Source organism: Hordeum vulgare, chromosome 4H (assembly GCF_904849725.1).
Source record: "Hordeum vulgare subsp. vulgare chromosome 4H, MorexV3_pseudomolecules_assembly, whole genome shotgun sequence".
NCBI classification, from domain to species: Eukaryota; Viridiplantae; Streptophyta; class Magnoliopsida; order Poales; family Poaceae; genus Hordeum; species Hordeum vulgare.
Window position 1 is genome coordinate 391,448,057 of NC_058521.1, and position 18,011 is coordinate 391,466,067.

The window sequence follows — 18,011 nt, forward strand, 5'->3', positions numbered from 1 at the left end:
TTGACGGGAGGGGCCGGTGAAGCCGGAGTTCGCGGGAAGGGGCGGAGGAGACGGCGTGGTTCCGGTGGTGAAGGGGACGGTGATGATGGTGGTGACGCGCCGGCGAGGGGGAGCCGGCCGGATCCGGCGAGGTGGAGATGTCTCCCTGCCCGGTCCGTCCTGGACCGAGCGGGAGAAGGTCGACGGGGGCGGCGGGTGGTAGGCCGGCGAGGTTGGAGGGCCGAGGTGGCCGGGGACCCCTGCCGGCGGGGTGGAGGCCGAGGGTGGTGCTGCTGGCCGGCGTGGTGGAGGTGGGGGGCTCGCCGGCCGGGAGAGGGGAGGGGCCGCCGGGGGAGGAGGAGGCCGTGAGGGGGGGCGCCGGGGGAGGAGGAGGCGATGGAGAGAAGGGCCGGCGGGGGAGCTCGCCGGCGGGAGACAGGGGGCCGACGGGAGGGGAGACAAGGTGGGAGGCGAGGTGGGGAGGGATCTGGGAAGGAACGTGGGGGGAGAGGGGTCACGGGAGAGAGAGGGCTCTCTCGTGGGGATGGGGCGACGGTAGGTGGGGGAGTGCGTCGGTGGGGGTGGGGCCGAGGGGGAGCGTGGGGGGCGCTGGCGGCGCTCGGTGGGAGGAGGGAGTAGCGAGGGGGTGGCCTGCCGCCAGGGGGGGCTCTAGGGTTTGGGTGGGGGCGATTTGGGGGCGTGGCCGGTTGGGCCTCTTGGCCCAGCTCGGCCAGGGGGTGGGGGGTTGCTTTTTCCTTCTTTTTTTGTTTCGTTTTGTTTAATTTTGCCTTTTGCCTTTTTTATTATTTCTTTCTTTCTAATTTCTTTTCTTTCTTTTATCATTATTAATTTTTTATACTTTCTTTTTATATATATATTCTTTTAATATTTGTAATGAACTAATAAAGTACTTTTCTTTTGTTTCCAAATTTTTTAATCCGGATAGACTTGAATCAAAGCGGGTCTGAGAGGGCAATTCGATGACGTGGCATCATTAGCCGTTGATCACTGTAGCTTAATTACAATCATTACTGTAGCAAAAGTCGAGGATGTCACACCCTTGTAGCGCGCGGCAGAAATGTGATCCCATGTTATTTGAGGATGCTGGCCTCCCCGTCTTATGGTTTTTTACTAGCAGCATAGTCTGGGTGAATCCGAGCCTCACGTGGGTGAAAAAGTGGGTGTGTGCTGGTTCTGAGTGTTTACTTCTAAAAATCCATACACGGGATTAGTCCGAGTGACTATTGAAACTCGTGGGCTTTGGGTAAAGAGTACACCCCGTGCAGAGTAAAAACTATTCGAGTAGCCGTGTCCACTGTCAAGGACGGCTGGTTGATAGCTCAAGTGTCGGTCTGAGTGTCCTTCTTCGGAGGAATTAAATTGAAACAGGATGATATCTATGAACCGGGTTGATAACCATTATTATTATTATTATGAATTTCTGATGTGGACTAATCATTTGTGGCATATTGATCTCTTAGAGTATCCCTCAGTTGGTTCTACCCCCTCGATACTCGGTGTTGTTATTATGTAAGCCCTTTCCGTGGCATCGCCGAGACGCCCGACTCTGGCGAGTATTTATTTCATTATGCCCTTTGTGTGGTGTCGCCTAGACACCCGATTGTTGAAGTTGTTATTACTTTCATATGAGCCCTTTATGTGGTGTCACTCATACACCCGACTGTGGCATGCACGCTATTACTTATGCATTGTTATCTTCATATAAGCCCTTTTTATGGTGTCACTTGCTATCTCTTCAGCTTGCGTTGGTTTTTTCCTTGAAGAGGAAAGGGTGATGCAGCACAGTAGCAGTAAGTATTTCCCTCAGTTTGAGAACTAAGGTATCAATCCAGTAGGAGTATCAAGCCATGTTTCCAAAGTACCTGCGTAAAAACAGCAAACTTGCACCCAACGCTACAAAGGGGTTGTCAATCCCTTCACGATTGATCGCAAGGTGAGATCTGAAGGCGGAAAGTGCAACAAAGTAAAATCGAGGGTTGAAAATATGATGTGAAGTAGACCCGGGGGCCATAGTGTTCACTAGAGACTTCTCTCATGATAGCAAATATTATGGTGGGTGAATGAATTACTGTCAAGCAATTGATAGAACCGCGCAAAGTCATGATGATATCTAAGGCAATGGTCATACATATAGGCATCACGTCCGAGACAAGTAGACCGATACTTTCTGCATCTACTACTATTACTCCACACATCGACCGCTATCCAGCATGCATTTAGTGTATTGAGTTCATGACAAACAGAGTAACACCTTAAGCAAGATGACATGATGAAGAGGGATAAATTCATGCAATAGATATAAACCCCATCTTTTTACCCTTGATGGCAACAACACGATGCGTGCCTCGCTACCCCTTCTGTCACTGGGTGAGGTCACCGCACGGTAGGAACCCCAAACCAAGCACTTCTCCCATTGCAAGAATTATAGATCAAGTTGTCCAAACGAAACCCACAACTCGAAGAGAATTACAAGGATATGAAATCATGCATATAAGAGATCAGAAGAAACTCAAATAAGATTCATAGATAATCTGATCATAAATCCACAATTCATCGGATCTTGACAAACACACCGCAAAAGAGGATTACATCGGATAGATCTCCATGAAGATCATGGAGAACTTTGTATTGAAGATCCAAGAGAGAGAAGAAGCCATCTAGCTACTAGCTATGGACCTGAAGGTCTATGGTGAACTACTCACGCATCATCAGAGAGGTAATGGTGTTGATGAAGAAGCCCTCCGTGTCCAAATCCCCCCCCCCTCCGGCAAGGCACCAGAACGTGCCCCAGATGGGATCTTGCGGAGACAAAAGCTTGCGGCGGCGGAAAAGTATTTTCGTGGCTCTCTCCCGTGGTTTCAGATTTTTGGGGGATTTATAGGCGGAATAAGTAGGGAAAAGGAGCCACAGGGGGCCGACAAGCCTGCTAGGCATCCCCCAGGCCGTGGCTAGGGGGCTTGTGGCCTCCCCTGGTGCCCTTTGCCTTGGTTCTCAAGCTCCCTGCGTATCTTCTGTTCTGAAAAAAATCTTTTCGGAGGTTTTATTCCGTTTGGACTCCGTTTGATATTCTCCTCTGAAAAAGGTCAAAAACACTGAAAAACAGGAACTGGCACTTGGCACTGAGTTAATAAGTTAGTCCCAAAAAAGATATAAAATGCATACAAAACATCCAAAGTTTGACAAGATAATAGCATGAAACCATCAAAAATTATAGATACGTTGGAGACGTATCATCACTCCAGACGCCCAATTGTGGCACGCATAGTGATAGTTCATTAACAAGTCCCTTTATGCGGTGTTGCCAAGACGTCCGACTATGGCTTGTATTGCTTGTCCTTCCGAGATTTAGCCTCAGACTCCCGATCGACACGCTTATAATTGATGTTACCTTTCCTTGCTTGCTTATACATCATTGGTGGAAATAATTTATCTCCATAAATGCATCCGTGAATGAATTCTTATGGCATGACAGGGTTATTAAATGATGTATGCATGCACCTCACCTACTTTTAACTTACCTGGTTTCTTGATGTTTGCGAGTGCATTCAAAGTACTCACTCGCTTGTCCCTGGCTATTGTCTTGGCTAGATTTCATCGGAGAGGAGCACGATGCCGTCAACCCCGGAACCTAGGAGTCGAGGATAGCAGCCTTGTGATATAGGAATTATCCATGTCAGTTGTTCCTGTGGGAATGGAGTCCCATGGGCACTGGAGATTCCTCGAATCGCTTCCGCCGTCAGCCTCAGACTTTGTTCAACCTAGTGGACCTTCATCGTCTCGTACCCAAAATTTGTAATTTTGCTTGGGATTTTTCTATCAAGTGAGTGTCTGTGACAGCCCGAGACCGACGCTCTAGAAGATTCCCCATTTATTTCGTTCTCGTAGTGTGGTTCGTTTGTCTGTCGCATTCATCATCACATCATGCGCATCATCTGCATTGCATCGGCACTCCGTTGCCACCAGTTTTCAAAACTTGCATCCGTTGATAGTAGCCGGTTCTCTCCGTGTTCGTCGTTGACCGTTTTGAGACCAACCACACATGCCCGCGCCCGCGACATCGTTAAACTCTATCGCCAAGTTGCCATTTTCCCTCTCATCCCCGCCTAGCCCCTCTACACAATGCACTGACCTGCGCGCAACCTAGCTCGAAACTCCGCCTGGATCCGAAAGTACGGACGTGACCGTTGGGTCCATATCAACCCCGTTTTACCCTAAACCATCATCGGTTTTACAATTGGATACCCTAACCTATACTTCTCGACCGTCCAATTGAATCGGAGGGTCCAAATCAGCCCTATCCAAACCCACCTATCTATTTAAGAAGTCAAACCCTAGATCCTAGGTCGGATGTCCTATCCACCCATTGTCTGCCGCCACTGCCTTCATCGGGATCCCATCCGTATCCAAATCCCCAACCATCGAGCCCCTTCCGATCCTCTTGCAGCAGCCTAGCGCCAGCCTCCCGCGCATGAGCACAAGCTCGTCCCCGAGCTCCTCCCTGACTCCCTCCCCTAGCTGCCGGAGCTAGACGTCGTGGGTGTCCGTGCAAGTGTCGAACCGTTGCCGGCAAGCACCGCTGCCGAGCCTCGTCGGTCCAGCAGGGGCGCGTCGTGCCCTGCCTTCTCTCTATCTTTCTTCTTCCCAATCCTCTCTTTCCTTTTTCTCTGAAGCCTATCTGTCTTGTTTGCTTCAGGCAACAACAACCGTCAGGGACGTCAACTCCGGCAACCTCCCATCGGCTATGCATCATGCCGAACCATGCCGGTGAGACCGAGTTCCCGCGCGTGCTCCTCCCTTGCGACCCTCCTTCCTTGTGCTTCCACCTCTTATCCCTCTCCCTCTTGCTCGTTTCTTTTCTGTCAGGAGCAGAACAGAAACCCTCCGCCGCCGCCCATGGAGCTCGCCATCCGCGCCACCCAGAAGGCCCTCGTCGTTGGGAATGGAACCCCCATCCCCGGATCTATTGAACCCCGTCGTTCCCGCGCCTCCGGACCTCATCCCCAAGCTGATCCCGCCATGGAATCCCCTGCATCCTCGACCTGCTACAGAGTTGTTCAATGTTCAGTGATCAGGTTCGCGACACGGTATGGTACTTCTAGAGCAACACCCCTGTTTCTGCATAGTCACTTCGTAGCCTAGCTGGTTAGCTCGTTGGTCTGCCCCCAGGAGATCTTGTGTTCGAAACCCCACGGCTGCATATTTTATTTTCTGCAATTTCTCTATTGAGGATGAGTTGCTACTGCCGTTTCATTTAGTGTAGAGGCCCAATTATTTTGTGTGCAAGTAGCCAGCCCGGCTAGTGAGTGGCAGGCCTTTATATCCATGAGGTCGTGGGATCAAAACCCTAGAGCCCTCCTTTTTTGCTTTGGGCAGATTATTTTAGTGTTTTTTTAAAACCCATATAAAATCAACCATGCATCGGATTAAGAAAACTTCATATATGTAACTTGGTTAGAATTTTGTGTAGAATAATATTTTCCAACTCTCATTCATGATTAAAAACTGTTAAGCTTGCTGTTTGCATCATTTTGCGTGTCGTGTCATGCTAATACCATTTACCCGTAACTTTTGATCCGTAGCTCTGTTGGAGATGATCTCTATAGGTAAATCGAGTAGAACGACGTGTAGAATCTCATGCTCCACTTTGTTTTTCCGTTTAACAAACGTAAAATATGATTAGGACAGATCTAGACAGATTGTTAATTTAACACGTGGGGTCGTCTTGGAGATGCTATATGTCGTTTCCGGCCCCATTTAAAATGCCTAGATAGGTAGATTAATTTGTACTGACCCCTTGCCATGGCTAACAACATTTAATAATGTCGTGTACCTAATCGAAAATGAACTAAATATTTAAACGTGGAGTTCCGTCAATATGCAACTCGTTGCATATTGAACTTCACTTAATGTGTAGTGTTAGCGTGATGTGAATTGCCATGTCATGCCGTGCATATTTGAAACTGATCATGCATCATATGTAAAGTGCATCCTGTCATGCATGTGCCGTGGTGAATATCATGTGTTGATCCTTGTTTTCCAGTTTGCTTCGTCTCGATAGAGTTCCGCAAGCGTGTCGGAATTTGAGGACTTGTTCGACTACGTCGGTTCGTCTGCTTCATGGAGTCATTCTTCTTCCAAGCAGGATCTCAGGCAAGATGACCATTTCCCTAGATACCATTACTATCATTACCATGCTAGTTGTTTCGTTTCTATCGTTATGTTCCATTGCCTACCACCTGTTAAATGTCAGCCTCTCAACATTGCCATGAAAACCTTCCCGTGTTCACAACCTAGCAAACCATTGATTGGTTATGTTACCGCTTGCTTAACAATGTGTTAGCGTTGTTAGTTGCATGTTCAATTGATTCCATGTGATAACATGGGTTCCTTGTCATATCACCATATTATTGCTAAATAATTTAATGCATCTATATACTTGGTAAAAGGTGGAAGGCTCGGCCTTTCTATCCTGGTGTTTTGTTCCACCTTTGCCCCCTTAGTTTCGGTTACCGGTGTTGTGTTCCATAAATGAGCGCTCCTAACATGCTTGGGGTTGTTATGGGGACCCCCTAGATTCTCGTTTTGGGATAAAGCTCGTCTGGCAAGGCCCAACATTGGTACTATATTTGTCCAACATAATAATTTTGTTAATACTGAAAAACATAGGGCGTCATGAACCCGAGGAGTAATTCAACATAATACAGGGAGGGCCAGTGCTAATGGTGCTGGTCCAAAACAGAGCACCGTGCCGGGCCAACCCGGGGCAACTCGGGTGATGTCTATCAGGCCATCGTACGCTTCGCTTATCCGTCGTGTCTTGGGAACGAGATATGCGACTCCTATCGGGATCGTCGACACGCCGGGCGGCCTTGCTGGACTTGTTTTACCTTTCTCGAGCGTCTTGTGTGAGGGATTCCGAGGATGCTTTGGGTTATCTCGAGGTTGAGGTTTTCCAATAGGAACCCGAGAAGATCACGGGTTTCCCTGATCGAGGTCATTTCGTCGCAGCGTGTGGTAGTTTGTGATGGACTAGTTGGAGCACCCCTGTAGGGTTAAATATTTCTGAAAGCCGTGCCCGCGGTTATGTGGCAACATGGAAACTTTGTTTAACATCCGACTCTAGATAACTTGAAGTAATCTTAATTAAAAAAACTTGCCAACTGAGTGCGTAACCGTGACTGTCTCTTCCGTGAGTTCCTTCTTCGATCGAGGACACGGTGGGGTTATGTCTGACGTAAATATGTATTCAGGATCATTCATTTGATCACCAGTAGTTCACGTGTGCTATGCGTAGATCATCCCCCTCTTATTCTTGTACTCGTAAGTTAGCCACCTCAAATAAATGCTTAGTCGCTGCTGCAACCTTACCACTTAACCATACCTCACCCATAAGCTTTGCTAGTCTTGATACCTTTGGAAATGAGATTGCTAAGTCCCCTGTGGCTCATGGATTACTACAACACCAGTTGCAGGTACATGTAAAGGGTTATTTGAAGTGAGCACATTGATTGTTCATTTGGAGTTTCTTCTTCTTCTTCTTCTTCTTCTTCGGTTTAGGATGGGTTCCAGGCTGGCAACCTGGGATAGCAAGGATGGACGTCGTTAATTTATCGTTTGTTTTCATCCGTAGTCGGACCATGCTCTTCTACATGATGTTTATGTATTGTACTGATGTGACTCTGATGTATCATGTGGCGAGTGTAAGCCAATTCCATATATCTCTTATTTTCAGTACATGTACTTGTAACGATATCCATTCTCGTGAAACGACGAGATGCGCTTCTATCCCTATCGAGGCCCTCGCACCAAAATAAGGATAGGATCGCATCTTGGGCGTTACAGTGTCCACCAGCTAACAGTAATCCAGAGGCTGGTGAACACAAAGGCTTATTTTCTAGAAATTGTTTTTTCGAAAAACCGGTCGCTACAAAAACATCAGCCTGCGGACACGAAATGTAGGGCTTCTACCTCTCCGAAGGGGCCCAGGCTCGTAAGATTCGAGTGATACACCTATGTCGTAGCTAGGCTTCGCCCCTCGTTCTTACCCATATTACTCATTGTGAGGTTCGTTGCCTCGACAATGATTGAACTGAAAGAGTTTCCATCAAGTCTTTTGTAAGCAATTGGACCAAAAAGGTCCATGTGAAGTAGCTCGAGTGGTCGTCTTGTAGTGATGATGTTATTTACGGGATGACTTCCTCCTACTTGTTTTCCTGCTTGACAAGCACTAAAAAGTCAATATTTGTCAAAGATCACATTTTTAACACGTAGAATATGACCACCTTTGATTAGCTTGTCAAAATTTCACATACAAATATGTCCTAGCTTTCTATGCCATAACCAAACTTTAGAAGATTTTTCAATAAGACAAGTATGAGGTTGGGATCTTTTAGTGATGTATAGATCACCTCTATGAATGTTGGAAAAGACCATGTCATTATTATATCTACGAAAGACTTGACAATCTACGTTAGTAAATAGAACATTGAAGCCAAAGTCGGCAAGTCTAGATAAATAAAGAAGATTGTAACCAAGAGATTCTATAAGCATGACATTATTGATAGAGCTATCATGTGATATGGCCACCTTACCAAGGTCAAGTACCTTACGCTTGGAGTAATATACAAAAGTCACATACTTTCATGGACCAACATTGTTAGCAAGCTTGCGAAGCATGTATTTATCTCCGGCTATGTGACCGGTGCATCCACTATCAAGAATCCTTTCTTTTCCACCCGGAAGATAATCTCTTTGGAAATTTGCCATGAGATTGAGTTTTCTCATGGTCTTCTCATATTCTTCATTGGATTCTTCGCTCTCATCATAATGATAATCATGTTTGCCAAAGTCATCAACACCTAGGACAACAAGTTCATTAGTATCATGCGAATGAGTTTGCTCAAGAGTGTGAATTCTATTAGACTCAATTATGATCATACTAATAGTTCAAATATCTCCTTTAGCACGCATAAGATCTCTAAGCTCAAAGAAGCACTTATAAAAGTTAGGATCATCGGGCTTGAATTTTTGAGATGGGATACCCTTATGTAGAATCTCATCAAGATTCTTAAGAGAATGATCCGGGCATCGGTTTTCTATATCATTCCACAAAGTGTAAACATTACAAAATCATGCATCCTGTGATACTACTAGGAAGATCTTTAACAATGAATTGACGGTTCTTAAATTACAAAGCATTTTTAATTCATCATCGGGAGTCATATGCAAGAAACCAATGGGAGGTTTTTGAGAATTATGAATATACTCATTCAAATTGCAATCATGAAATGCATTTCATCTTTCCTAGCTCAGTACTCTTCATCAAGCATGAGCACTCTACAACTAACACTCCTTCTTGTAGATGCATCCATCCTTCTCCGTGGTGATTCCAAAGAAATGGAGACCAATGCTCTGGTACCAATTATAGGATTGAAAGGAACGTTCTAGAGAGGAGGGGGCTTAATAGACACTAACAAGGTAAAAGGTGCAATCTTTAAATCTCTTAAAATTTAGGTAGATTTTAGCACAAGCTATATCAATACAATCTAAACATGCATATCTAGAGTATAGGCAGTGGATATCAAACAACACACAAATGTTAGAAACTAAAGAGAGTAGAGTTTGGAGATGATCAAACACAATGAAGGCATGGTGATTTTTGGCGTGGTTCTGATAGGTGGTGCTATCGTACGTCCACGTTCCTTGAGACTTTAACCCACAAAGGGTAGCGGCTGTGCGAGTCCATGGAAGGCTCCACCCACGAAGGGTTTGATATGCCTATTTTGCATCATGTTTTCCTATTGTTATTTATAATGTTTTTGATCAATATTCCACTTGATGATGCAATTCTTATGCCTTTTCTTTCTTAATTGGCAAGTGACACATGAGGAGAGAAATTGCGGGTAACTAGAATTCTCGACCGAAAAGAGCTACATCAGAGATAGCTATTCTCCGGAGCTTCAAATAACCTTAAATTTCATGGAGAATTTATTTGAAATGTATAAAAAAAAATACTAGGATAAAGAAGTGCCAGAAAATACCTACGATGAGACCACAAGGTAGGGGGTGTGCCCAGCCCCCTTGTGAAGCCCACGAACCCCTCATGTGCCCATCTTCTGTTATATGAAGCCATTTGCCGTGGAAAAAAAGAAGATAAAACTTTTGGAACGAAGCGCCGCCGTCTCGAGGTAGAAACTGGACAGGTGCACTTTTGCTCTCTGGCGGAGCGATTCCGCCGAGGAAACTTTCCTCCGGAATGGGGAAATAGAAGCCTTTGTAATCACCAACACTCCTCTCAGCATGGAAGGACTCATCTCTATCAACATATTCACCAGCATCATCTCATCTCCAAATCCTACTCCATCTCTTATATTCAATCTTCGTCTTAAAAACTCAATTGATACCAATTGGTTGGTAGTAATGTTGATTATATCTTCCAATTGATGCTAGTTGGTTTGATTGGTGAGAGGTCATATGTTCAGATTGTTAATGATATATTTATCTTTTTTCATCATTGATATGAATATGATTTGTGAGTAATTTTGTTTGTTTTTAGAATACGAAAAAATATCTTGTTATAAATTATTATATGGAATTGGTATTCACTTAATATTTTAATGAGATGCATGATATATCATAATTTCTCATACATCTTTTATACGACCTTTAACAGTCTGTTTGTGAGTGTGAGCGCTCGCAAACAAGTAACTGAACGAGTCAATATTTATATTTAGCTCAGTATTATTATTGAGCTTAACGAATCGAGCCTTAGCGATCACCAATCTTAACGAATCGAGTCAAACAGGTTCTTAACTACTTTCTCTGTACCTAAATACTTGTTGTTGGAAAACATTACCTGCAAGTACCCCAACTACAAGTACTAGTTGAATGCCCGTGCGTTGCAACGGGTTAATAAAAGATATAGAAACACATTGGTCAAATGATGGTGCTGATTTGGAATTTCATGTGAAATATGATGGCATGCCGGAAATCAAAGACTGGCAATATGCAATGGAGGGGATAGTAATAGAATACAAACCATGAAATTTAACAAAAACATTAAGTCTGACACAACATCGACATAAAGATACACATACACATACACCACCAAGGCACATTACCTCGAGTAATTCATCCTGATAAAAACACAGATCAAATAGGCAAGGCAAGAAACAGAACTATCCTCCAGAATCTTGAAAAGGTGCTGAGTGCTACAGTGGTTGTAGTATGTAAAGAAAAGATCAAACACGAAAAGGTATCATCATCCCTGGAGATGTCATCGCATATCAAAATTCAACACCAATCTCAGCTCTCGGTCGATGGTTACACTAACTGATTAGACGACGTTCATAGCAGCGATGCTCTTATGAATCATTTGCCTTCTTGGTTTTTCTCGGTCAATGGTCGATGGTCCTGATTCATAAGGGCATCTAAGAAAAAAATACACATTCAGGGTAAAACATACACATTTTATAAGACAAGAATCGAATAAATAGGCCAATTTTACACACTGCAATCACAGACCTAATATTACACATCAATTTTCAATTATTCCGATCTACAAGGCTAGTTCCAATTTGATCAAAGCAGGAAGTAAAAGAAAAATGCATTGTTGAAACAAACAAAAAGTGAGATGTTGTATCCAGACCTCACCCAACCACACTTCTGTTCGTTCTCTTGCAAAAACTGTATATATTCAACAGCCTACAATAGAAAATGGTGTCAAGAAAACCAGCTTAATTAAATGGGTTACAACATATAATCAATAACCTTCTAGGTTTGTGCCTTGTTTGTTTTATGATACCGAGAACCAAGTTATTTATGTGCATCTCTAGTTAGAACCCAACCTAAATTAATACAATATCTGAGGTGAAAAAAACATAAAAATTAATAGACAAAAAAATTAGCAGGATTAAGCACCACATCGCGAGTGTTGCATGTTGGAAAGGGTAATCGTTAAGACTTCAAGGTTGGCCCATCATGAATGAAAGCCTGCACAAATGGACAAATTCTGTAACAGAAAATCAATATTTAGAGGACTGTTAACTAACACCCCAGGGTGCATTTTGAAGCAGGAACGATATCATGACACATTGATTAACATGATTGTACCTTTTTAGGCTCGACCTCCTATATGAAGTATCTTATAGTCCCTTGCACCATAGCAAGGTACCCTATATGAAATAAAAACTGGGACACTATAAAGAATTACTACTCAAGCTGACAGACCAAAAACTAATTGAAATATGTGATTTCATAATCTGCTCCATTTGCCAAAAATCAAAAAGCAAACAATGGACTATATCAATAAATCTTGTAATGGTTTTGTTAGATGATAGCTAAGAACTACTTAAATTAGCACAATGAATTTAGATGGTCAAATCTCCAGCTTGCTAGTTCTCTCTTTTGGTTGTTAATAGATCTCAAAGATTGCTAGAGTTCACCAACAATTGCATGCCTAGAAATCCTAACTCTGCTTAGCCAGGTGATACATGCAGCTCCTAGGCTGTATCACCCTGAGTTGAAGAATTATAAACAGCAAATACGTTACATGTGAGTGTGTGTGCGTGTGTTGTTAGCTGATTCAATCCATCTCAAGGCAAGCATGGTTCGCTATGTGTTCGTTTTGCCATCGACCGAAAGCGCTGGCTAGGCGAATATTAGTTTCACGGCATCAGACCTACGTTATATATTTGTGTTAGAACATAAAAATGCTAAGAATCATTTATTCTCCACTTGATCTACACAATCATTGCTCGTCCACTGTAATCTACTATAATCTACACCAAATTGATCTCACAACACAACTCGGAAGTCAAAACGCCGAATGAATCGTGGCTATGTCAAAGGACAAGGCAAGCCAGATCTAAATAAAGGGCAAGGACTGCATAGCTTACCATAAATTCTGGAATGCAAGAGCAACACTTGCCGTAAAAATTGGAACATGAGGAAAACGAAGGAGAGGATCAGGACCAACGCACCTGTAACGAAGGAGATTTTTTTAATCCTGAATATGTATTTTTTTTCTCGGTCGATGGTCGATGTTAGCCTTCTTGTTTTTTCTCCAAAATCTGCATCTGCACCTTCAGATATTTATTGCATCATTACTCTCTCTTAATGAAGCCAATATATAGCAGCGAGCCAGCGATAGGTGATGGTTTCTATTGAACACGCCAAGGGGCAACGAACAATCGAAACAAATAAAATATGGGTAAATAATTCTCCCATCTAAGCAGATATCCAGTAAAAATCACGAGAATGATATAATATAATCAACTTCCTTCATAAAATCAGTCAACACTTCGTACTCTCAATCCAATATGATTCATCATTTGCACATGTTAATATATCTGAATCATACAACAAATAATGCATACAAATTATCATATCCGTGCAATTAGGCAGAAGAGAGAAAAATAAAACATGTGCCTCTTTCGATGTGCCTTCTCCATATAATCATCTCAATCCAAGTCCAAGACCCTCTCTCTTGTGATATGAATCCCAGAGTACACTTTGCTAACTCTAATTAGCACACAAAGGCATGTATTAGTCTCTAACATAACTCGTATTTTTTAACAAAATGAGTAGGTGAATCTATACTATTAACTCGTATACTACAAAAGAGTAGCCAGCGACACTCTTTCCGATGATCCTGTCACGTCCGTCGTCGGACCTCCTCTCCTCTCCATGCTTCTCTCCCTCTCATCTTCTCTCTCCTGCATATCAAATCGAGTGGCGGTGGTGTTGCTCTTTGCGTGCAAGTCGTCGCCACCGCTGAAGAGAAAAGTGGGTGCTCCGCCACCGTCGAAGAGAAAAGTGGGCGCTCCTTCTGGCGACCATCTCTCATCTGCTGACACACCTCCTCTCCTCTTTCCAATCTCTTTCTCCCTCATCTCCTCTCCTCCACTTCCTTGTCTCTCTCCCTCTCGTATTCTCTCTTCCGTAGATCGAATCGAGCGCTGTCGTCGTCTCACTTTGCTAGCCGCTGGAGAGGACAGTAAAAGGGAGGAGGAGGCGGTGTGGTGGAGAGCAGGGCAGAAGGGGAGGAGGCAACGGCGCAGTGGAGAGCAGGGCAGAAGGGGGGAGCCGGTGGCATAGTGGAGAGGGAGGGGAGCGAGGCTGGATTGGCTTCTTGAAGACGCACGGGATTGGTGGCGCTAGGTTTTCACCTTGCAACACGATTCACCCCCGCTATTTAGGAGTCTATGAAGGTTGGTGCAGATAATCCCAATTACACAATGGGTCATGCCAGTAAAAGATGGATTGATTGGACTCACATAAGCTGGCACATAGTCTACTATGACTAATCACTCTGTGATGAGATCGTTAACACATATTGTTGGTTAGTAGCTAGTATTGTAGAAATGGAAATTTTGTTTGACCTTGTATCAGGTGATTTTCTCACTACCTCATGTAGCAAATCAATCATATAGGTATATAACACAATGGAAAATAGAAATGTCACCGAGCAAGACCGGATATCTAGGACCCAGATCTAGTTTTGATGTCAAATATGTTGTGGCCGCTACCAGTCTTGAAGCAATGATCTTTCTTGGAATTCTTCTAGTTCTGCATATGAAGTAGTTTGATTCAGAATTCTAGCAGGAGTTATAAAATTAGGTGCAGGCCAATCAAAGGATTACTGGTATTTGAGAAAAATAATGTGAGAAGAATTAATGAGACAATTTTGATAGAGCACTAATATGAGGTAGATATACGTATATAATGGATTGGAAAACAGGCATAAACTATGAGACAGTCCAACAGTAGACATGTTTCTGAAACCATGAAACAATAGCAATCACCAAGGCAACAATTAAGCACCAATTTATTGCTGAACCCAATGTAAATTCTGATCAACCACAGACATTTGAATACCTTGCATCACTTTATTTGTTTGCAAAGTAGAAATTTGAGCAGTTAAACATTTCCAACTTTGTATATATGATAAAGTTTATGTTTCTCCTGTAACCGTCCACATTTTCACACATGAAGATGCATTCAACAATATTTTAGAAGAGATAATACGTCTCGGTTAAACAACCCACTGCATAATCTTTTATGGATTCGATGACTGAAGGTCTGGTCTCCCAATTTGCATAGGAATTCTGAATGTATAGTGTTTACCATGGCTTTAATTAACATGCTGCCATGTCTCCCAATGCATAAACTTTGTCATACAACAGTACGCCTCAGTTGAACAACCCACTGAAATAGTGTTTACCATGGATGTAATTAATTAGGTTGCTTCAATAAACATAACCCCACTGCATACGTCTCAGTTAACTAACAATACACTACAGAACAAAGAATACTCATGTATTCCCCACCTAATCTAAAAACCATTCGATCTTCACTAAAACTAATTTCTGAACAGAATTAATGCCATAACAAGGCGCATGACGGCGAATGAATCATGTTCTGCTCACCATGGCAAAGAAGATGTCACGATAAGGCAAGCAATAACTGAGTTAGAAAGAACAGAACCCATCGCGTACTGAAAATTCTTTTGAGTGCGAGAGCACACCTGCTACACCCACGGCTAAGGAAGACAATGGCAATGGAGGAGAAGATTGAGATCGACGCACCTGTAACGGCGTCCTCTACGGAGCCGAACTTCTGGTCGTTGGATCTCCACACGATCTTGTACGCCACCTGCTCTTCCGAATGAACCCTTGCCAACGCTCGCCGCCACCTGCATGCGGGACTGCAATAAGTATCAATCTTTCTCGAATGCTTTCTCTCTAACCTTTGAGAAATAAAGTAGGGTAAGGAAAAGCTAGTACGAGCCTTAAATAACACATCATTTTCTAACTAAGTTATAAAAAGCTAACTAAGAACTGAAGCTGTTCTCAGATCTTGTTTCCTTTATTACTATTTTAACTGATGCCTCAAATTTTTCAACAAAAGGATTTACTCCAACTTCTTGTATTGTTGAAGTAGTCGCAGAACAATGCAAATATGAGCATCCAAACAAGAACGGCAAATAAAAATGCAGAGTAAATTGTTCAGGGAAAGAGGGTATTAAAATCAAATTTAAAAAAATCAGAAGATGTTGAAACCACACAGAATATTTGCTCTAGTTATGTTCCACCTGGAAATCTGGGGATCAAGATATGTGAGCATTTACCACTGAACCCCACTATGTAATAACATTCTTTTTCTTCCATTGGAGTAAAGAACTTTCAATTAAATGTTGCATCTGAGAACCCAATGCCACAAGAACTACTGAATCAAATCAAACCAATCAGGTTCTTGCGAAGCCAAGAATGTACAGGGAGGAGGATGACCTCCTCAACGAGCAAACTCTGCTCGTCGGCCGCCATCGTCTTGATCCGGAGCTCGTGGTAGGCTGAGTGCGGCATCCCCACAACGTCTGCCATCATACTCCTTTGACCGGCGACGGCCATCGACGTCCATACAACCATCAATGCACATGGTCAATCCTATCTTTCTTCTTTCCATACAAGAATCTGCAAACGAGTCAACATTATTTAACCTGGCCCTCAAGATCTTAGCCATGTCTAATTAAGATTTCAGGCTAAGCCACACAGCTGCTGCTTGACATGGTGCTGATAGGTGGCTCCCTCAAACGAGTTGACATTAACAAAGGAAATTGTGCGGTGTTTTAGGAAAAGAACAGATCTTCAAAATTCTTAAACTGGGTACAGCAAATTAATAATGTTATTTTCAGCACTGCTATAAACATGCCAATTAATTTATTAGGCCATAAATAAATTACAGAATTGCAACCAGAAAAATTCCATTCTGAGTTTCCTTAGCTCCCTTCTTGCAAGCTTTTGTCTCCAAGCACACTGAATTGCTATAGCGGCTTGCTTGTAACGCTGGAAAAGCATGGCAACCTTCCGTTTTCTCCAGAAGGACTACGAAGTGGCAACAAGAAACTCATGTCACATAAATTCAACAATACAAAGTGTTACCTCTTATAAGCAAGTGATGACATAACTACAGTATAACATCCAGTACCTTCCTAATACTCCAATTAATCTAGAGGTAGATGGACAAAAAAATTAACATGCTTATAATGTAGAGGATCTTACAAGTTAAATTTTCAACTAATTGCTTGCTAGCATGGCAATTATCCCCAGATAATCAAGTTACCTTCTACTAAAATGGTACACTTGGTTTAAGTTTGTTTGCTTTCTTGCACAGTGTGCATACGTGTCTATGGTGTGGGGAGGGGAAGTTGAGGTGAACCTGTATCATTAACGCAGCCTTCTGCTCCCTGATGGCTGAGAAATAGCGGCGAGCAATAAACCCTCGAATACAAGACTGGATAAGCAGAGCTGCTGAACATGTTTCATGGTAATTCCGTTGTAACAGTAACCTTCTTGCATACTTCTGAAGAATTATGGCAGCCGCTGTTTCTCTTCTGATCTTATACATTTTCCTTGCAAAACAACCTGCAGTATCCTTCAACAATTAACTAAAAGATCTGATGCCTTGCCGTGGCCTAGAAGATCCGATGATGGCGGCGCCTAAGGACCCTAGATGGGATTGATGGCTAGCCCCCAACTCCGTTGAGTCGCTGTCACTGCTACGATGTATACATAAACTGCAGCATGTGTATACAGTCGGTACCAGTAGCAATAAACAAACATCACAAAATTGGCATGCGAGAATGTGCTGAAGAATGTATCTGCAAGCCCAATTTGGTGATCGATTACTCTACCTGCGGAACCACGGGCGCTATCTGAAGACGAAGTGCCGAAGAAGAACATACGGTCGGAGAAATGATCGACAAAACAGAATTTGGCACTGAGACATTTACGCAAGCAGAAGGCGTGCGAGGAGGAGGGGGGAGAGGGTGCTGATCTAGAAGCAAAGCAATCACCGTACTTGTGCGCGCTGCAGTCCTGCTCCATCCGTATGAGCTCCTCCGAGGACAGCGTCGCCGCGGCGCGCTCCCCCGCGGGCGCCGAGGCGGAGCACATCCCCCTCGGCGCCATCGCCAGCGCCAGCGCCGCACCCCGCCGCGCCATCGCCGCCAT

The 18,011-nt window shown here is 43.6% G+C and overlaps 2 long non-coding RNA genes across 4 annotated transcripts; both read right to left on the minus strand.

The window, feature by feature from the left end:
- Nucleotides 1–11,077: 11,077 nt before the first annotated feature.
- LOC123448694 lies at nucleotides 11,078–17,947 on the minus strand. 3 transcript variants are annotated; one of them, XR_006631907.1, is made up of 5 exons: nucleotides 17,860–17,947; nucleotides 16,290–16,472; nucleotides 15,588–15,694; nucleotides 12,981–14,568; nucleotides 11,078–11,991 (listed from the first exon to the last, which is right to left on the minus strand). It is a non-coding gene; the product is annotated as an uncharacterized LOC123448694 (long non-coding RNA). The 3 variants fall into 3 exon arrangements; XR_006631908.1 differs by lacking the exon at nucleotides 17,860–17,947 and having other exon boundaries at nucleotides 11,078–11,703; nucleotides 11,920–11,991; nucleotides 16,290–16,714; XR_006631906.1 differs by lacking the exon at nucleotides 17,860–17,947 and having other exon boundaries at nucleotides 16,290–16,714.
- LOC123448695 lies at nucleotides 17,230–17,853 on the minus strand. Its single transcript, XR_006631909.1, has 2 exons — nucleotides 17,693–17,853; nucleotides 17,230–17,575 (listed from the first exon to the last, which is right to left on the minus strand). It is a non-coding gene; the product is annotated as an uncharacterized LOC123448695 (long non-coding RNA).
- Nucleotides 17,948–18,011: the final 64 nt, after the last annotated feature.